Source organism: Nicotiana tabacum, chromosome 5, assembly GCF_000715075.1.
Source record: "Nicotiana tabacum cultivar K326 chromosome 5, ASM71507v2, whole genome shotgun sequence".
Lineage (NCBI taxonomy): Eukaryota > Viridiplantae > Streptophyta > Magnoliopsida > Solanales > Solanaceae > Nicotiana > Nicotiana tabacum.
Window position 1 is genome coordinate 13,790,265 of NC_134084.1, and position 23,220 is coordinate 13,813,484.

Here is a 23,220-nt window from a genome sequence, read left to right on the forward strand (position 1 = left end):
GATCGAGTGGGGGAGTTGGCTTACAGACTCACGTTGCCATCAGGTTTATCAGCGGTCCACCCAGTGTTTCATGTGTCCATGCTTCAGAAGTATCACGACGATCCGTCCCACGTGTTAGATTTCAGCACTGTCCAGTTGGACAAGGATTTGACCTACGATGAGGAGCCGATAGCTATTCTAGAACGGTGGGTTCGTCAGTTGAGATCGAAGAGTTACCCATCGGTTCGTGTGCAATGGAGAGGCCAGCCTGTTAAGGCAGCTACCTGAGAGTTCGAGTCCGATATGCAGAGCAGATATCCCCATCTGTTCAGCGACTCAGGTACCTTTCTATGTCCATTCGAGGACAAACGGTTGTTTTAGAGGTGGAAAATGTGATGACCCAAAGGGTCATCTTCTATTTTAGAACACGAATCCGTGTTCCGAGGCCTTAAAAACCTCATTTTATCTCTCCTTGATTTGCGTGCATAGACGAGCATGATTCCAGAAAGCCTTTATTTGGAGAATTTATGAAATAACAATTTTTTGCCTAAAAAGTTAATTTTAGTTGACTTTGGTCAACGTTTTGGGTAAACGGACCCGGACCTGTATTTTGACGGTCACGGTAAGTCCATAGTAAAATATGGGACCTAGGAATCGAGGTAAGTGTCGTGGCTAACCTTGGCTTTAGGGATTAGGTAATTTCGTCTATTTGCTATGTGTTTGGTTGTTTAGTACGACGTATAGGTGAGGTGACGAGTACCTATACGTTGTTGTCAGGATATAGCATGCGAGTGAGTCTTATTCTTATGATTGTTGTATTCTATATTTGTATTGTTCATGCTTAAATTGGTTATTCTTCATGTTGAACAATTCTTATTGTGTTTTACTAGAATTGGATATTTGTTGAGTATTGGCTTGAAGTTGAGGTTGACGTTGGGAAACTAAATATTGATATGTGGCTTGTTATTAATAATTCTATTGCTCGGTTGTTATTGTTTTGTTGTTTGGGTGAGGAAGAGTTTAAAGCACGAATGGTGATGCTGTGCCATTGCATATTTATTATCATGTGAGTAAGAGTGTAAAGCATGAAGGGTGATGTCGTGCCATTCCATATTTATTATCGTGTGAGGAAGAGTGTAAAACTCGAAGGGTGATGTTGTGCCATTGCATATTTATTATAATGTGAGGAAGAGTGTAAAGCACGAAGGGTGATGCCGTGCCATTTTACATTCAATTATCATTATTCATTTCATTTGTTATGATGAGGACGAGAGTAAAAGCACGAAGGGTGATGTCGTGTACTTGTTTTGTTGTGTTTCTTTACTGTTCTATTCTCATAATCTCGTACTCCCCTCAGTATGTTTGCCCCCTCCTGTTAATAGGTGTTTAATTTTTATTATCTATTATTATGCCCGTATATTGCTTAACTGCACAGGTTTATATATGTGTCTTGCCTTAGCGTCATCACTGTTTCGCCGAGGTTAGGCTCCGCACTTACCAGTACATGGAATCGGTTGTACTGATGCTGCACTCTGCATTTTCTGTGCAGATTTCGGTACTGGAGTGTGTTGATCAGAGTTGGGTTGCTGCCTTCAGTCTAACAGGATACCCAAGGTAGATCTGTCGGCGTTCACAGATCCTGGAGTCCCCTTCCAGTTATCCTAGTTTTTCATGTTTTCTTTTAATTCGGGAACAGTTGTATTTTCTTTCAGCCAGTATTTGTAGTGATTCTTAGAAGTTCGTAGATTGTGACACCAGATTTTGGGTAGTCGTGTATTAGTAATGGGATTATTATGAATTTTCACACTTCTTTACTCTTTTTTGGTTTAATTATTATTATTTACTGTTATGGATAGTGGTTGGCATAGTAATTCTTTATTTGTTGGCTTGCCTCGCATTCTTAAAAGTTAGGCACCATCATAAGCCCGACGGTGGAAAATACGAGTCATGACACTTTTATATAATTAAGAAAGAATTAATTTTTTTTCCTAAATTTGTCGTTATTTACATATCTCAATGTGTCAAGGTAGCGTTATGCAAATTTTAAGGCTAATTTTGTCCATATATCTTTTTTTCCTGTAGGAGTTAATATTTTCTTAAGGGGTGTGCCAAAGGTCAAAAAGTCAGTTATTATGGACCGGAGGGAGTAATTATTAATTTTATTCTATGCCATATCGGTTAATTTTAAAAAAAGGAAAAATTAAATTAAATCCCTACCCAGACAATTACTTAAATTAATAATAGCCTGCGACTATATAATAATTTTATAAACCATGTATAACTATGTATAATTGATGTATACTGGCTAGAAATTAAATAGTGAATTCGACCGGCTATATTCGTAAAGATAGAATGAGGAATACCATCTCAAAGGTTTTTTTCTACCTATCTTATATATAGATTCCTTTTGGATTTTTTTTCTGAATGCGACTTAACTCCAAAAACTATCTCAAAAGGTGGAGATTGTCAACTACTATATTAGGAGACAAATCATCCAAGCCCCAGCCGATATAGGACTCAACATAGCTAGCAAGAACAGCAGCCCACGGTCCGCCAAAAGATGTGTTGGACTAGCATTTCGTAAGCATTTTCAAATTGTCGAGCCCTATGTTAACAAAGTGAGGACATCCGCCATTAATCAACTACGCTAGAGAGAGAAGAGAGAAGGAGTGAACATTCTAGAAAGAAGCTGAAGATTAGGGAAATGATTTCTATGTATTCAACTAAGTCATGATAGATTGATATACACGAGTGGGACCACTCATCTAACTAACAACTAAGTAACAAGTGTAATTATAAAACTACCCCTAGCTATTACTAATTATAAGACAGTGAACAGTCACTTGCTGAGTGTTCGAAACTGTTTGAAAACAAGGATTCTGTCGACTTGTCATACTATTGGTTGTTAACTTGCTTGAGCCCATATAGGGATTTTCTGAGCTTGCACACCAGGCTTCTATCATCTACCATCAAGCCCTGTGGAACCTCCATGTATACTTTTTCATGTAAGTCCCCATGGATGAAGGCATTATTTACATCCACCTGATAAAGATTCCATCCCCTTTACACTCAATGATGACCAATGCCCTAACAGTGGTCATCTTCACCACTGGGGATAAGGTCTCAGTGTAATCAATCATTGTTTCTTATGTGTATCCGTTCACCACAAGCCTTGCTTTGAATCTATCTATGCTTATATTAGTCGTGTGCTTGACCTTGTACACCTATTTGCAACCTATTTATTTCTTTCCTAGAGGTAAGTGCACTAAATCACAAGTGTGGTTAGTATGTAAAGCTTCAAATTTCTGTGTATGCTTGCCATGTAGGATTTACAGCTGACTCTTCACAAGAGTTTGGCTCACAATCATGTCAAATGTTCCTTAAAAGCTGGTGACTTTCATGATAAAAAGTATTGAGTGTAACATAATATTTATTAGCAAACAATACAATAAGTGAAGCTTGGTTAGGCTGGTGATTAGGACCTGTAAAGTCAGCTGGGGAAGTGCTAGGTTGCAAATTTGGTATAGAGTAAATATACTCTTTAAGATGTAAAGGAGTTGTTGAGGTCTAGAAGATCTTCTCAATTATGGAGGATGTTTGTGGTAGTAGAATCATCAGTCTATTGTGCATCTCTTTCAGGTGAAGTGGTAGTTTGGTTTGAAGTGGATGGGTTTTCTAATGATAAAGCAATATGTGGAAGTGAGTTGTTAGGTGGGTCATTGGTTAGAGAAACAAAGGAGGATGCATTCCTATCAGGCAACCAATCATCGCTCAAAGCACTAGGTTCAGGATCAACACTTATTGAATTGGGATCTGAGGTGACTTCAAGATGCTAGAAGAATTGGATTTAGCAGCAGAGGAAAATATATTTTCATGAAATTAAACATTCCTGGAAACATGTATCCACTTAGTGGCCAAGTCTAGTACCTTGTACCCTTTTGTTCTAAAGGGATACTGAACATGAGTGTAGATCTTGGTTCAATCTTATCTTTGTGAGTTTTTAAAGTGGCAGGATAATACAAACAACCCAAACTCCTAAGGTGTGAATAATTTGTCTTACTACCATAGAGAATCTCGAAAGGACATTTATTTTTAAGAACTCAGGAAGGCAGTCTATTTATCAAGTATGTGGCTGTCAGGATGCATTCCCTCCAACATCTCATAGGCAATTTGGATTGATATAATAATGTCCTGGCTGTTTCAAGTAGGTACTTATGTTTTCTCTCTACTACACTATTTTATTGTGGTGTGTATGGACATATTTTCTGGTGGACAATTCTTTTTGCTTAAAAATATGACATTGAGTCATTATTGACAAATTCTAGGACATTATCAGACCTAATGGTTTTGACTTTGGTTTTGAACTGATTTTCTATCATGGAGATGAAGGTTTTGAGGACCTAGAAAACATTACTTTTATAGCTTAGAAGGTGTATCAAGGTTGATCTACTAAAATCATCAAGCAAGGTTAGAAAATATATGTAATTATCATGTGTGTTTATATGGTAGGGGCCTCATAGATCTATCTGTATTAGTTCAAAGATTTTTGTAGAAGAACTAGTACTATGGAGAAAATGGTAGTCTAGTTTGTCTGGCCATTAGACAGATTGGGCAAGAGAAAGGTTGTATGGGAGAAAAGGTAACTGGTATTGTGGAAATGCCCCTCATCTTTACAAAAGGTACATGCCCTAGTCTATTATGCCACAAGTGATCAACATCATTATCATAAGACATATCAGAAGACATTAAAATGGAATTCATATAAGAAGAGTCAGTTTTATTACTTGAGTAGAAAATATTTACACTGTTGGATGGATAGGATGACTTATTTATAAATGTAGATGAATGTGACTCTTTAATCTGTTAATAGCATCATCGGGTGTAAGAAAACATGAACTAAAGTACTTAAAAGGATCAAAACTGAAAGCATAAATAAAATTTGACTTAGAATCATGACTGAGATATTTTGAGTAGAGGAAGTATAGGCCACTTCTTGCTTTACCAATCTCAAGGTCTCTTCGTTGAAGAGCCTGCATTATACAAAGATACATATTAAAGTTAACCATATAATTGAGATGTATAGTTAATGAGTGAATTGAAATGATATTAAATTTGAAACTAGGCACATACAACACTCTGAACAAGGTCAAACTAGGACTAATGAATGCATCACCTATTTATGTCACTCTCACTCTGTATCCATTAGGTAGGGTAACTAGAAATAGGTAAGTTAAGGTTTTGATGTTGGTCAGGAAAGATTTTCTGTAGGTCATGTGGTTTGACGCTCCACTATCTAGTATCCACAAGTCAGTGATTGATTTAGAACATTTATACATAGTTGTTTCTGAAATATTTTTACAAGTAGAGCAAGGTAGAATACCTGCAAAGTTTGTAGTTCCACTTGCAATATTATTTAGATTCTCTCCTGCATTTCCAGCTTGAAAGGTCTCCAGCAAGTTCAGTAACTATCCATATTGTTTCTTTGTCAAACTTGGGACACCTTATTTCGAATTTTTGTTCTCAGATCCTTCAAGTCATCCACCAAATGATTTCTCACAACCTCCATGAATGTTTACAGCAGATCTTGCATTTCTGCCTTTAGTGAACTTGAAGTCTTGTGGAAATCTAATTATTCTATAGCATGTTTCTTTAGTGTGCCCCGACTTCTTGCAATAGTCATAGAAAAGTCATGACTTGTTGAGTGTGTGATTTCCTCTGAATAAGTTATTTCATGTGCCTCTTCTGTGTGGAGTATAGTTGATTCTGAATGCATTTTGTCCAAGCCCGTTAACATTGAGTGATGCATACTCCATGGCCAAGTGATTGTTTGGCCTAACTTGCTTCTCCTCTTGAATCAAAATTGAGAAGGCTTGTGCAATACTAGGCAATGGGTTCATCATTAAGATGCTTCCCCTTACGATTGTATGGACCTCATTAAGCCCCATTAGGAATTGATTTAATCTGTGATCCTGCTATGCCTTATGCATGTTTGCCTTGGCTCCACAAGTGTACTGACAGATGCAGTGTGCATGGCCATTTATGGTGTTTAGTCCCTCCCAAAGTCTCTTCATTTTTTTTGTATTATACCGTAATGTATAAAGCATCTTGCCTAAGATCATTTATTTCCTTTTGAAGCTGATAGAGCTTTTCCCCATTGGTTTGATCAGATATGTCATTCAATTCTTGCCACAACTCCTTGGCATCATTGACATACTACAGACTATCTACCAAATCCTTTAAGAGTGAATTGAGAATCCACGATGTCACCATGTCATCACACCGAGCCCATTGGTTGAAGGTTGCATCATCGGAACTTGGCTTCTTACATTTTCCGGTGATGAATCTGACTTTATTTTTTTTTTACTGAAATAGCTCTAAGGACGCCTCTCCTCTAGGATCTATAACTAGTTCCGTCGAAGGCTACCAGTACCAGTACTATTCTAGCACTTTTAGACGGGTGCATGTATAACAGACTAGTTGTGTCCAAGCTAGGGTTAGTCGTATACTTCCTTATCTCCGGCCATGATTCAATGCAAAATTAGTAGAGAGTGTTGATCACTTATGATGAAATTGAGATAAATTGATTCAATTAACTCTCTAAACTCTAATTTTTCGATTCTGCAATTTGAGTTCGTGTAATTACGAGATGAAGAAGGCGAGGTAAACTAGCTCACAATTAAAGTTCTGCTCTGACCCTGTGTTAACATAATGAGAGCATCCGCCATTAATAGACTTTTAGAGAGAGAAGAGAGAAGGAGTGAACATTCTAGAAAGAAGCTGAAGATTAGGGAAATGATTTCTGTGTATTCAACTAAGTCAAGAAACACTGTTATATACACGAGTGGCATCACTCATCTAACTAACAACTAAGTACCAAGTATAATTACAAAACTACCCCTAACTATCACTAACTATGAAGAGTATATATTATATTAAAAGCACGAAAGCCCTTAGCGAAATGTCGTTCGCCTTTTTTTACCCTTTTAAAAATAAAGTTCAGACTAAATAAAATGGTCATTTAGTTATTCATATAATATTTAAAACTTTAAAATTAATTAAAATTTTAATTATGAAATCTTTTCGTATTAGGACTTTTAGATCTATGAAATATTTTTGCTTTATATAAACTCTTTCTTTATTTAAATTGTATAACACAACTATAATACATACATATTACCCAATTTTTTCCCTTTTCATTATATTACGAGTAACTAATATATACAACTCCACATTATCTAGAAAAAGATGCTATTTTTAAAGGTGTTTCACTATATGTTTGTCTACAGTGCTAGCCAATAAATTTCTATTCATCATATCTTTCTACTTTATAGGCAACTGGCCTTTGTAGTATCGATAATACTTTACTTCTAAACTTTTGAATCCCAAAAATTTCAAATTTAAAATAGTTCATCAATTTGTTAAACGAAATTGAGAAGGACACTAAGATGTCTATAACAATATACAATTCAACATAAATTTTCAAGTAAAACTATTATCTATCTGTACTATATTAAAAGCACGAATGTCCTTAGCGAAATATCATTTGCCTATTTTAACCTTTAAAAATAGATTTCACACAAGACAAAATTGTCATTTTTTTTAAAATTTTTAGGACTTTAAAATCAACTAAGTTTTGTTTAATAAACTCTTCTTTATTTAAACTATGTAAGAAGTCATAATGTTTAAAACTCTAAAATCGATCCAAAATTTACCACTTCAATTCGAATAAATACATAAAAAAGAGCACTAACATTATGCAATTTGTTAAATCGTTCCTGATTTGACATATGTATTAGTTAATAGAATATAGAAGTTTAGAATTATGACAAAAATTTACCTTCTATAAATATTAAACTTAAATTATGATAAAATACACCAACATTTTATGCCATATGAAATTATCTCTAATTGCACGTTTTTAGCTCAAAAGGGATCTTTTCACTATGCTAATTTTTAGGTGAACAACGTAACAATATTAAATTAAAAATAATAAAATATATTTAAAAAAATGAACATTTTGCTTTGTTCTTGATCTCGATTTACCACTGATACACCCTGCGGAAGTGTCGAATGTGGAGCCAGTGGATGTTAGTTCACACATTGCTTTGAATGCGGGTCTAGGCGCAGGCCCCGAAGCAGGTGTAGGCACAGAAGTTAGATCTGGGGGCCAAAGAACACAGGGTGTAGGATATGGGGGAATCAGCCTCCAAGTGATATTCGAGATGCTACAAGCTCAACAGATTGTCATCGCTCAACTTCAGAATCAGAATAAAACTCCAAGTATAGTCGAACCAGAAAACACTCGACGTACTGAACCGGTGCCAGAGAGATCGAACGGTAGTGGCTCGGGGACTGACCCCATAATTATGAGGATGTTCGAAGAACTCACCAAGAGGATCGAGTCCGGGGAAAAAGAAGATCAAGGATAATGCGAAAAAGGTGGAGACTTATAACTCCCGTGTAGATCAAATACCAGGGGCACCCCTGGTCTTGAAAGTTTGGATGCCAAAAAGTTCATACAAAAACCGTTCCCTCAAAGTACGACTCTGATGCCCATTCCGAAAAAATTTCGCATGCCCGATACGCCCAAGTACAACGGGACAACCGACCCTAACGAGCATATTGCTTCATATACTTACGGGATTAAAGGAAACAATTTGAATGATGATGAGATCGAATCGGTATTATTGAAGAAGTTTGGGGAAACATTGTCGAAGGGAGCCATGATTTGGTATCACAACTTACCCCCGAATTCTATCGATTCATTTGCTATGTTAGCAGACGCCTTCGTGAAAGCACACGCCGGGGCCATAAAGGTGGCAACGAGGAAATCGGATGTTTTCAAGATAAAACAAAGGAATGATGAAATGTTAAGGGAGTTCGTGTCCAGGTTTCAGATGGAGATAATGGAACTACCACTGGTCTCCAATGACTGGGCAGTACAGGCTTTTATGCAGGGTTTGAATGAATGGAGTTCAATCGCATCTCGACAATTAAAGCAGAACCTAATTGAGTATCCAGTTGTGACGTGGTCAGACGTGCATAATCGTTACCAATCGAAGATCAGGGTCGAGGATGACCAGTTGGTAGCCCCCTCGGGTTCAGTTCATCCTAATAGATTGGCGGCTAAACCCCCGAGGGATAAAGACAGGGAATCAAGGTTGAACAAGGAACAATATCAACCATATATAGATTGGAGAAATAGCGGCTCGGGGCGTAATGCCCCTCAAATGACCTAAGAAATGATCGAGGTCAGAGCTCTCGGGGACTTATGAGTAAGAGTGGGTTTGACAAACATACTGACTCCGCGGAAGCACCCCGATTATTGGAGTATAATATTAGTGTAGCTGCATCAGGGATCGTGTCAGCTATTAGAAGAATCAAGGACACCAGGTGGACTTGGCCTATACAAACCGATACTTCTCAAAGGAATCCAAACTTGATGTGTAAGTATCATGGAACACATGGCCATAGAACCAAAGACTGTAGGCAACTAAGGGAGGAGATAGCTTGGTTGTTCAACGAGGGTCATCTTCAGAAATTTCTCAGTGATCGAGCTAAGAACCACTTCAGGGAAAGAGATGCAAGAAAAAATGAGCAGGAAGAACCACAACATGTAATCCATATGATCGTTGGCGGTGCCGATGTCCCACAAAGACCTATATTCAAACGCACCAAGATGTCGATCACAAGAGAAAAATAGACTCGGAGTATGTTCCTAAGGACGTCCTATCATTTTGTGACGAGGAAGCTGATGGCATATCTCAGCCACACAACGACGCCCTGGTAATTTCCATTCTTTTAAATAAAATTCAAGTTAAACATGTTCTAGTAGATCCAGGTAGCTCATCAAACATAATCAGATCGAGGGTCGTAGAATAACTCGGCCTACATGCTCCCAAATTGTTCCTACATCTTGGGTCCTAAACGGCTTCAACATGGCAAGCGAAACAATGAAGGGGGAGATAATCCTACCAATGAACGTGGTCGGGACCATCCAAGATACAAAATTCCATGTCATTGAAGGAGACATGAGGTATAATGCACTCCTCGGGATACCATGGATACACAACATGGGGGCAGTACCTTCAACTCTTCATCAGATGATGAAGTTCCCAACAGAGTATGGAGTGAAAACGATTTACGGAGAGCAACACGCTTCAAAGGAGATGTTTGCTGTCAATGAGGTGACACTGATACCAGGGCCTTCAACCTCGGAAAGGTTGAACACCAAAGGTAAGCAGGTGGCTTAATAGAAATCACCGCTCCCAGCCTCGACGAAATTGGAGCAACAGGTAATCGAAGACGAAGAAGAGGATTTCAAATACATGCCTGAAAGAAAGGTATACCTGGGAACAAGATTAACCCCCGAGCTCAGGAAAAAACTCATTCAATTTCTTATTGATAATATGGATTGCCTTGCTTGGTCCCATTAAGTGACAGGAATTCCACCGGAGATAAAGACACACCGGCTAAGCCTCGACCCGAGGCTCAAACCGGTTAAGCAAAAACGAAGGCCCCAGTCCGAGGTGAAGCATGCATTCATAAAGGATGATGTAACCAAATTTCTTAAGATAGGGTCTATTCGGGAGGTAAAATATCCCGAATGGTTAGCCAACGTAGCTGTAGTTCCTAAAAAAGGAAACAAGCTTAGAATATGCGTAGATTATAAGGATTTAAACAAAGCATGCCCTAAAGACTCTTTTCCACTGCCTAACATTGATCGTATGGTCGATGCCACGGCTGGCCATGAGATTATGACTTTGCTTGATGCCTACTCCGGGTACAATCAAATTCAGATGAACCCGGAGGATTAGGAAAAGACCTCGTTTATCACTAAGTTTGGGACTTATTGTTACAACGTAATGCCCTTCGGACTAAAAAATGCAAGAGCTACATACCAATGCCTAGTTAACAAAATGTTCGAAGAACATATAGGTAAGTCGATGGAAGTTTACATTGATGATATGTTGGTTAAGTCCCTGCGCGGCAGAGGACCTTTTAACATATTTGTAGGAAACATTCAAAATTTTGAGGAAGTACAACATGAAGCTTAACCCGAAAAAATGTACTTTTGGAGTCGGTTTGGGTAGGCTCCTCGACTTTATGGTGCCGAACGGGGTATCGAAATCAACCCCGATAAGATTAAGGCTATCGAGGATATCACATTCGTGGATAGTGTAAAGTCTGTGCAAAGGCTAACAAGGCGAATAGCTGCTTTGGGTCGATTTATGTCGAGGTCATCACATCGAAGTCATAGGTTCTTTTCCTTGCTCAAAAAGAAAAAGGATTTCGCGTAGACCCTGGAATGCCAACAAGCCTTAGAAGAATTAAAGCGATACTTATCGATCCCACCTTTGCTTCACACACTGAAGGCGTATGAAAGGCTTTACTTATATTTGGTAGTGTCCGAGATAGCGGTAAGTGGCGTATTAGTTCGAGAAGAGCAAGGTACGCAATTCCCTGTTTATTATGTAAGCCACACTCTAGGAGATGTTGAAACTAGATACCCTCACTTGGAAAAATTAGCACTTGCATTGATAAGCGCATCTAGGAAGTTAAAGCCATATTTTCAATGTCATCCCATATGTGTATTAACCACTTACCTCTCCGAAATGTTTTGCATAAGCCCGAACTGTCAGGCCAGTTGGCCAAATGGGTCGTCGAACTTAGTGGGTACGATATCGAATATCAACCTCGAAATCAAGTCTCAAATCCTAGCTGACTTCGTGGCCGATTTTACACCGACCCTCGTACCCGAAGTGTAGAAAGAACTCCTTCTGAGATTGGGTACACCATCGGGGGTATGGACCCTTTTCATGGACGGTGCCTTGGATGTGAAAGGGTCCTGACTTGGCATCGTCTTGAAGACGCCTACGAGTAGTACCATTAGACAATCTATCAAAACTTCTAGGTTGACTAATAATGAGGCCGAATATGAGGCCAAGATTGTAGATCTCGAGCTAGCTAAGAGCTTGGGAGCAGAAGTCATTGAAGCCAAGTGCGATTCATTGTTGGCGGTAAACCAAGTAAACAAAAGTTTTGAAGTTCGAGAGGATAGGATGCAACGATACTTGGACAAACTATAGGTAACATTGCATCGCTTCAAGGAATGAACTCTAGATCATGTGCCTCGAGAACAAAATAGCGAGGTCGGTGCACTCGCTAATTTGGGATCCTCGGTTGAAGAAGATGATATCGTCTAGGGAACAGTCGTCCAGTTATCGAGGTCTGTAGTTGAAGAGGGTCATGCCGAGATAAATTCAACAAGTTTGACTTGGGACTAGAGGAATAAGTATATCGATTATTTGAAAAATGGTAAACTCCCATCGGACTATAAAGAATTGAGGGCCCTACGAACCAAGGTTGCTAGATTTTCATTGGATAAAGATGGAACATTGTATAGGAGAACGTTATTGGCGGTATGTTTAGGGCCGGGGGACACTGATTATGTTCTTCAAGAAATCCATGAAGATACTTGTGGAAATCACTCCGGCGCCGAGTCTTTGATTCGCAAAATTATTAGAGCAGGGTATTACTGGGACAACATAGAAAAAGATACTAAGGAATTTGTCAAAAAATGTGATAAGGGCCAACGGTTTGCACCGATGATCCATCAGCCCGGAGAACAACTCCACTCGGTTCTATCCCCGTGGCCTTTCATGAAATGGGGAGTGGACATAGTCGTCTCTCTACCAACAGCCCCAGGTAAAGATAAATTTATTTTGTTTATGATTGATTATTTTTCCAAATGGGTGGAAGCACACGCCTTCGAGAAGGTCAGAGAAAAGGAAGTTATTGACTTTATCTGGGACTACATCATATGTTGGTTCAGTATACCTGCCGAGATTGTATGTGAAAATGGAAAGAAATTCATCGGTAGTAAAGTGATGGGGTTCCTTGAAGAACACAAAATAAAGAGGATCTTATCAACATCATACCACCCAACTGGAAATGGACAGGTCAAGTTAACAAACAAAATCATCATCCAAAACCTAAAGAAAAAGTTAGATGATGCAAAGGGAAAATGGAGAGAAGTTCTACCTGAGGTCCTTTGGGCATATCGAACAACATCGAAGTCTAGCACAGGGGTTACTCCGTTCTCTTTAGTATATGGCTCCGAGGCCCTAATCCCTATCGAGGTCGGAGAACCCAGCGCCAGGTTTCGACATGCATTAGAGGAGTCAAATCACAAGGCTATGAAAACTAGCCTCGAATTATTAGATGAAAAATGAGAGGCAACACTTTTTCGGATAGCCGCACAAAAGCAAATAGTCGATAAGTACTACAATAAAAGTACCAACCTTCGACACTTCGAAATCAGTGACTTAGTTATACGGAAAGGCACTCTCAACACTAGGGACCCAAATGAAGGGAAATTGGGCCCGAATTGAGAAGGACCGTACCGAGTCCTCGGAGTTATCGGTAAAGGATCTTACAAACTTAGCACAATGGAAGGCGAACAACTGCCAAACAATTGGAACGTATCATTACTCAAACGATACTATCACTAAGGTATGACTTTCTCTTTTCGTCCATTTGAATTTGAGACTAACCTATTGTAGGTGTTCGATCGAAGTTATTGAAGGCACCTTTTTACCCGAAGGCCTTAGGTATTAAAACATGTGTTGCACTCTTTTTCCCTTAGATCAGATTTTGTCCCAAAATGGGTTTTACCGACGAGGTTTTGAACGAGGTGACAACTATATGCTACCTAAGGAGAACTCAACAGTATCCAAGGCTTCTTTTCAATCAACCTCAAATATTGGGGGGCATCACCCTCGGGGGTTATATTTTCGAAGAAAATACTTCATGCCAAAGAGGGCCTCGATAGGAAAACTTTGTAATGGGCCAAACGGTCAGTTGAACCATGTCCATATAGAATAGTCGAGTCTTGAAGGCAAAAATGTACACGTGTATCAATTATTCAAAGAAGCATTCTTTCTATATCAAAACACTTTGTTTCTCAAAGAAGTCTATTAACATACGAGCCCTACAGTTATAAATTTATGAGAAACGGTCCAAGGGCCAGAACTCAAATACACCCCGAATACTCGGGGACTATTGTCACACCTCCTTTTTACGCACCCGCGAGGGTGCAAGGGAGTTTTTTCCAATTAAAGGACAATCGAAACGGGGTTGGTTTATTTATTTCAGAGTCGCCACTTGGGAGATTTAAGGTGTCCCAAGTCACCAATTTTAATCCCGAATCGAGGAAAAGAATGACTCTATATTATAGTCTGCGTACCAGAAATCCGGATAAGGAATTCTGTTAACCCGGGAGAAGGTGTTAGGCATTCCCGAGTTCCGTGGTTCTAGCACGGTCGCTCAACTGTTATATTCGGCTTGATTATCTGATTTTATACAAATGTGAACTTATGTGCCAATTTTATCTTTTAACCACTTTTATCATTCACTGTTATTTTTATAGGACTTGCAACGTCGTGAAAACATATCTCGAACCACGTTACATCAATGCACCCGTGGTTATTGACATATCTCGACTCGGTTGAGATTTGGATTTGGGTCACATAAATGTGCACCCGAATTAAGAAAAATAAATTATTAAGACGCGCCTAAAGCAACTAACGTATTGTTATTTTGGGGATGGCCGTAAAATTTGCTAAACGGCATGTCCCGAATTCTAAGTATTTTTAATATATATACATTTAGAGGGCCCCGCAGCTTCTACATTTTTGTTTGTCGAGGCTCGTCTCATTTACTATTAAAAGGAATTTACAACGTCATGAAAATGCATCTCAGGCCACGCCATAATCAATATACTCGTGATTAGAGACACATTTCGATTCCGTTGAGATTTAGATTTGGGCCACATAAATGTGCACCCGAGCTTAAGGAGATAATATCATTATAGGCATGCCTAAAGCAACTAGCGCATTATTATTTTGGGTAGGGCCGTGAAATTTGCTAAACGGCCCGTCCCGGAATCTAAGTATTTAATATATATATTTTTGCGAGGGCTCCGCAATCTGTACATTTTTTTTAGCGAAGCTTGTCTCGTTTTTTTTTTGTTATTATTATTTTTTTTTATCTTTAAAGGATGTCATTTTTACGCCTTTAACAATACTAAACCTTACAGCCTCTTTACAACTAAAATCCCATAACTTGTTAGAAGTTTAATAAAAGGAGTTTAGCGAATGGGTGTTTCGGGAGTAGTAACAGCATGTACTAATACTAATTTTGTCCGAATGACCTAAGTAAAGGAAAGGACGAACAGATTAACGTCAAACTTGTGTCATAAAATAACTAGTCCAACTTAATTAAATGACATCGAATAAACAAAAATCACATAACGCAAAATGAGCAAAAAATGCATACGGTGAAAACATAAGCAGAAAATTATCATATCATTTTTCTATATTGCATCTTCGAACATTTAACATAACATTTCCTTATCTAATACTTGAGGTCTACTAACCTGAAAAAACATAAACGGACAAAGCCGTGGACCAAACCTCTACATCGACCTCAACGACCAACCTCGACGTCAAGCTCAACGATATCAGACCGGAAGCGACGAGCACAACCCAACGACGACCTCAGACGGACTGTGCGACGACAACGAAGAAATAGCGGTCACTGGGCACGCGAATGGCGACTGTATAATCGCTTGGTTGCGATGGGATTGGAGGAGAAGGGGTGGTTGTTCGGAGAGTGGTCGACACTGCTACGGGTGGTTGGTGCCAATGACGACGTGAGGGAGTCGGGGGCTGGTTACAGTGGTTTATGGGTAGGGTTTTTTCTGGTTTTGTTTGGACGTGAGGGCGTGGGCTGCTGGTTTTTCTGGCTAGTTGTGGGGGTTCGACGGGTAATGGTCGACGATGAGGCTGGACGATGTGGAGGGAGCTGGTAGCGTTGGGTAGGTTTGACGATGGTTTAGGGTGTAGGACTGGTTGGTTTGGATAGTAGTCGACGAGCAATGGTCGACGGAGTGAACTGGACGGGATGGACGGAGCTGAGTTGGTGTCGTCTGGACGTGGAGGAGGCCGGACTGGTCTTTGGTGGAAGAGTGGTGGTTATCGGAATTTTTGGGGAGTGGTTAATACGGCTACTGGTTCGGGCAACAATGGTGGTTCACGGTGGGAAGGTGTCGACGAAGGTGGCTGGTGGTTCGACGGTGGTCTTGAGGCAGCTGGTTGGGTGTTTGTCGACAGTGGGGGTGCCGGGGAAGGTGACGGGATGGAGAGGGAGCTGTTGGTCGCTAGGGTTTTTCTTCTTCTTCTTTTTTGAAGAAGCCGATCTACAGTTCCCTCTCCAAACTTTTTAATCCCCTTTCAAAAAAATTCAGTCCGTGTATTTGTGCCCATTTGCCCAGAAAAATGAGCCCCACGCGTGGTGGGGTTCGAGACTTATGTCCCCACGCGTGGTGGGGTTCCCCGTGTACGGGATTCCGTCCGTGTTCCCCACGTGTGTCCCCTCATGTGTGGTGGACTCGGATTATTATGGGCTAGGTCCGAAAATTAGGCCTAAAAGCGGGTAGTTTGAACCCGAATTTTATTCTTTTGCCCGGATCCGAGAATAAGAACACGACGTTGCTTACTAATCCTATGTAAGCAAAATAACTACAAAAATAAGACTAATATTTAAAACAAAACTATATCTTTTTTAATATTTTTTCAAGATTTAAAATAGCTACAAAATATCAATAAAACTATTTTTTAATTTTCGTTTTTATATAAAGGTAAAAAATATAAAGTAATATTTTTTGTATTTTTAAGAAATTAAAATGACTACAAAACCTTAATAGAGTTATTATTTTTTGTAATTTTTCGAAATTATATAAAGTACAAAAATAAAGTGCAATTTTTGTATTTTTCAAGTTTATGAGAAATACATAAACTAAAATTTGTATATATATTTTTTGTAATTTTTCTTTTTGCAACGAAATAAAGTAAAAATAGTTAAAATGGCTATATTAGACCCAATTACATATTTATGCTAAAAAAATGTGAAAATCCTCGGGGAGGGTCAAAAATCACGTGCTTACAGCTGCCCCTCTTTGACTGGAAACACGAAGAGTTTTCTGACAAAGAACGACTAGACATGTTTTTGACCCGACCATTATTTGGAGGGACCACACTAGGGAAAAAAGAAAGGGATGTGACCGAGCCCTGGTATCTGAGCTGCCTACATATCCTTGGTTATACAGGAATCAGGCCACGTGTAGTTCGGAAATGCGAGAGATGGTAAAGTGTACCGAGGTGAAGAGCCGATCGAGGTGCCATTCCGTTGAGGTTCCGGTCCGCGGTCCTGTCGTTATAACAAAAAAATGATAACTGAAAAAGACTAACTAAGCCTATCAGCTACTAGTTACAAGGATTCCTATCTTCAAGTCTTCTGAAACTTGGTCTTGAGTCTTGAATGGTGCTTCATACAGACTTTGGATTTGAACCTTGATACTTGCTAGTTGTAGGCGCTAGTTTTTGAGCAGATCACATCCGTTCTCCACTTCCGTGCTTCGGATTCATTCATTTTTTTTCTTTTTTTTTCTTGTTTTTGTTTTTGTGACCAGCTTTTGTTGACCCTCTCAGACTGTTGACTCACATTTTTGAGGTGAGCTTCTTGTTGTTTCTAACTTGGATTGAATGCTGGGGATTTTGTTGTAGCATTCTGCCTCCAATGGGTTACGGCTTGACCTTGAACGATGTTCCTCTGTTCTACAGGCGGACCCCTAACTTCTTCAATCTTTGACATATAACAACCTCCGCTCTACAGGCAGGCTCCTGACAAACAACATAAACACAAATGAAATTTCCTCACCCAGTTTGCACTGGGAATGTTTGTGAGTCGTTAGCAAAATCGTAACCCACTGATACTGCCGATGCAGTGCTGAGAGTGAATTAAAGACTAGACCAGGATGTGCATCTCCTACGGGTAAAATCTCAATTTAGGAAGTGAGTCTCCTAAAATAAAATATAACCTGAAATATATTCCCTTGTTATACAGGTGGGCGCCTAACTTCCATGCTTGAAATGTAAAGACTGAAATGTATTCCTCTCGTTATACAGGTGGGCGCCTGGGTTTAGGGAAATGACTCCTTTTTTTTCAAACGTTTTTCTTTTCTTTTCTTTTTCTTTTCTTCTTTTTTTTCTATTCTTCTTTTTTTTTGGTATCTTAGGAGAAAGATTCATCAGACTAAGATTTTGATCCTAGGAGAAGGTTCGTCAGACTAGGTCTCTATCTTAGGAGAAAAATTCATCGGACTAAGATTTTGATCCTAGGAGAAGGTTCATCAGACTAGGTCATTTTTGTTTTTTGGTTATCTTAGGAGAAAGATTCATCAGACTACGATTTTTATCCTAGGAGAAGGTTCGTCAGACTAGGTCTCTATCTTAGGAGAAAAATTCGTCAGACTAAGATTTTGATCCTAGGAGAAGGTTCATCAGACTAGGTCAGTTTTTGTTTTTTGGTTATCTTAGGAGAAAGATTCATCAGACTAAGATTTTGATCCTAGGAGAAGGTTCGTCAGACTAGGTCTCTATCTTAGGAGAAAAATTAGTCAGACTAAGATTTTGATCCTAGGAGAAGGTTCATCAGACTAGGTCTTTTCTTTTTGGTATCTTAGGAGAAAGATTCATCAGACTAAGATTTTGATCCTACAAGAAGGTTCGTCAGACTAGGTCTCTATCTTAGGAGAAATATTCGTCAGACTAAGATTTTGATCCTAGGAGAAGGTTCATCAGACTAGGTCATTTTTTGTTTTTTGGTTATCTTAGGAGAAAGATTCATCAGACTAAGATTTTGATCCTAGGAGAAGGTTCATCATACTAGGTCTCTATCTTAGGAGAAAAATTCGTCAGACTAAGATTTTGATCCTAGGAGAAAGTTCATCAGACTAGGTCTTTTTTTTTTGGTATCTTAGGAGAAAGATTCATCAGACTAAGATTTTGATCCTAGGAGAAGGTTCATCAGACTAGGTCTCTATCTTAGGATAAAGATTCGTCGGACTAAGATTTTGGTCCTAGGAGAAGGTTCATCAGACTAGGTCTTGTTTTTTTTTCTTCAAAAACAACTTAGGAGGAAATGCATCTCCTATGGGTAAAACTTAACTTAGGAGGAAATGCGTCTCCTATGGGTAAAACATAAACTTAGGAGGAAATGCGTCTCCTATGGGTAAAAAACTAAACTTAGGAGGAAATGCATCTCCTATGGGTGAATCTAAAACAAACTTAGGAGGAAATGCATCTCCTATGGGTAAAACTAGACTTAGGAGGAAATGCGTCTCCTATGGGTAAAACATAAACTTAGGAGGAAATGCGTCTCCTATAAAAGTGAAACAAACATAGGAGGAAATGCATCTCCTATGGGTAAAAACTTTAATGATTTCAAATTAGGAAGTGTGTCTCCTATTAATGACATTCATTTAGGAAGTGCGTCTCCTGTGCGTGAACCATTTCCTTCTTTTTTTTTTTTTGAATTATTTACTTACATGTGTTGTCTTCCCTCGAAACTGTTGGGGATTATTTTGATGGGGATGACTTTCCCCTTTTTTTCTCTTTTTTTCATTATTATCTTTTTTTTTATTATTATTCTTTTTTTGTTTTGTTTTTTTTTCATAGCTTCTTCCTTCGAAGACTACCTCCCTTGAGAGTCGTTTTGCCTTTCCCCGAAAGGAACCGCTAAGGATACTGACTTTCCAACCTTGTGTTGGACTCCTCGCAACTGCTAGGGATAACACTGTTGGGGGAATTATTTACTTACCTGTTGGGGGTAAAATGTTATCAGCTGGGGGTACCTGACTTCTAGAAAATTTTCTAAATGGAAGGAAAATTTTCTGCCCCAGTTTGATAATTATCCCTTGTGGCATGCGTTTCTGCATCAATGCCATTTCCTTTACCTGTTTCAAATCAAACAAAATTTGTTAGTTTAAAACATGGTGGTTGGATGTGATACTCCTATTGGGATGACTTTCCCTTTCTCTTTCATTGCGCTGTGTTGCACAACTTGTTGGGGACGATTTTATTTGCTGGGGATAATCCCTTCCTGCTGGGGATATCCCTCTTCTTTTGTGGCATAGCTTGGAAACTGGCATTTCCCCGACCTTTTAGTCTAGTATGGATTTCGCCAAATCATGCTCACTGCTCTCCTTGCTTTGTTCACGGGCCTTGTCTTTGAGGTTTATAACCTTGGTTTTGGCAAGGATATCCCTCTTGACGCTCGTCAATCCTTTTGTCAATTCCCTTTTGCTGGGGATATCTTTATTGACACTGGCCTCGCGCTTGTTCCTTGCTGACTATACCATTTGGATGTACTAATCAGATCTTATCTTGCATAATTGGAAAGCTGATGGCATATTTTGAAGTCATTTCATACTTGTTCTGACCAGACAGACTCTATTGGGGAATTTTTCTATGAAAGGAAAAAGATAAAAGGAACAGAATAAAAGGACAAAAGGAAAAAGACGACCTTTTAACAAAAGAAACTATAAATAAAAACCTATCAAACGCAGATACCGACTCTAATGGTCATGACATGCATATGTGGCCTATCCTCCGCCGTTAATCGTCTTTCCCGATCTTCAATTGGCAATTCCCCATCTGATTCTCAATCTTATTCGACTTGTAATGCCCAAAGGGTTTTCACTATCAAGCCTCTCTCATTTCTGGTTTTTCTCTCAGCTTTCATCGCCTTATGGTGCCTATGAAGGTTTTCACCGATAAGACTCTCTCATTTGTATCACTTTCCAGCTGGGGGTTTGGAGTGTCGCCGGTATGACTCTTTCCGCTGGAGATTAGAGTCCTTTCTGCTGTGGAATAGAATGTTATGTTCGCCAGTAAGACTCTTCATTTGTCTGACTTGGCATCTTTTGGAGACTGATCAGAAGGTCTTTCTTTGGACCTTAATGTGGGTTTTGGATAGGCTAGAAAGAAAGGGTATAAAAGGCTCAAAAAATACATTAATTTTGGGTTATTAGTTACAACCTTCGGAATTAGATTTATTTACAACAAATGCAACCTTTGCCCCAGTTTCTTGCTTGGGGATATTTTAACTGATTTTTTTTTTCATTTTTCAAAACTATGACCGAGCCGTGAAGCGCCTACGTATCCTCTTTGAGGAATCAGGTCAAACGTAGTTACCAATTCCTCTTTTTCATTTGATTTTCTTTTTTTTTCTTTGTTATCAATTTTCTTTTCTTTTCTTTTCTTTTCTCTTTTTTTCGTTGTTGTTTTCTTTCTTTCTCTCTTTTTTTTCGTTGTTACTGATTCCGAACGAGGGGTATGAAAGAAAAATAAATAAGGCTCAAAAGGGGTAACGAAGGATAAAGTGTTTAGGTAGCAGAACAAAATGTCTTCGTCATTTCAGTCTTCAAAACATGCCAAGTGCAAACAACACACTTTAAATTTGTAGTCTCTTCTGATGGTGCTGGACTTGACAATTATGTTAAACATTTTATTTTTTCTTTGTCATTTCTAAGCACCGTTGGGCGACACTCTCATTATCATGACCGACCCTCATGCCAATTTGGCGAATCTTGCTTTTAACGGTTTTCTTTGTGCTTAACTTTCCCCAGTTCCACATGACTCGAGCTCTGAATAATCTCAAACCGTCCTTATTTTCTTTAAATGGTCTGATCGCCTTTCCAGGGCTTTATGATTAACTTTAAAGACTAGGCCCAAAGTGTGTGCGTATGTCATGTCCCTAGAATCGGCATTGAACGAAATGATAAAAGGACTAAACAAAAGACGACTGGAACTAACAAAAGACCGACTTTGTATTAGACTACCGGCGAAATGGTTTGAATAATAAAACAAACAAAACAACCAGAATAAAATCCTAACACAAACTGGACAAAATTTAAACAAACTGCTATGACAAAATGGAAAGATAAGAAGGTTTGACACAGGACAAAATCCCAATTACAACCTTAATAATCCGAACAACAGAAATGACCACAAAATAAGCCACCACAAGCTTCTCTCTTGCTGACCAAGGAACGAAGCGTCCTCCCAAAAAAATTGGCATCTTAGCCACTGAGCTTTGCATCAATACTGCCAAGACCATTACCCGCTTCAACATCGTCACCCTCTGTCAACAAGTTCTCGATAGGGTTCGAGTGCTCTATGTCACTGTTATTGATCACAATCCGCCCTTCTTGGATCATTCTTTCTATTTCTCTTTTCAAATACGACAGCTCTCAACGTTGTGCCCTACGACATTGGAGTGGTAAGCGCATTGCGCTGCCGGATCAAAGTTCCTTGCAAGTGGATCTGGAGTACATGCGGGGAGTGGCTCAATCAAGCCAGCATGCCTTAGCCTTCCAAACAGACTGGCATAAGATACTCCGATAGGGGTGAGAGTCTTTCCTCGTTTCAATAGCCTCTTCATTCTTGCATGTTGACAGGGCCGGAAACCTGATCCAGGTGGCTTTTGGTAGGCTTGTGTAGGTGGGTAGGCATTTTGTGGAGCCGGGTGCCTGGAAAGTGAAGTATGGCGGGGAAAGAAGTGGTGTTGGGGAGCGGAGAAGCATTGAGGAGTGATGGAGCTACTCGGGTAGCTGGGAAAGCTGCCATAAGTGGGTTGGGATGGAGAGTATGGGGGATCTTCCATTATGGTGTTGGGTGCTTGGGAAATGACCGAGCTCAAGAGACTTGGCGGTGGAGGGGGTGGTGCTTTTCCTGTTATCCATGCCTGATACATGTCTGCCACATGCTGTCTCAGCATTCTCACTTCTTTTACCAACCCGCTGTTCCGTTCGATCAATTGTTGTCGGTCATCAGTACCGACCCACTCGGTTCTGCGGTTCTAGGCCATTGTCCTTTGATTTTGATTTGCAGAGAGGAGTTACCACAACCAACCACTTTTCTATATATGAACAAAGCAAAGGGAAGCCATCAACGTTAGTGTTAGGGCATTTGACAGACAATCATATATCAGAGATACAATGCACCTAAGCAGTCAGACAATTGTGCCCCTCTGAAAATTTCCCACACTTTCCTTTATTTATTTATTCTTTTTTTTTATTGTTATTATTATTTTTTATTTTATTTTTTATTTAGTGGTGGTCGAATTTTATGGAGATTGCCTACGTATCATGTCCCCGCATGAATCAGACCTTGCGTAGTTCGGACCAATAAAAGATAAACAATAATGAACATTTTTTTTCACTTTTCATATTAAAACAAACTGGGTTTCAAAGGTTTAAAGATGACCTACAAACTTGAAAATCAAACAACCCGCCTATTTTAATCAAAAGGTTTACAAACTTCAAAAACAAATGGC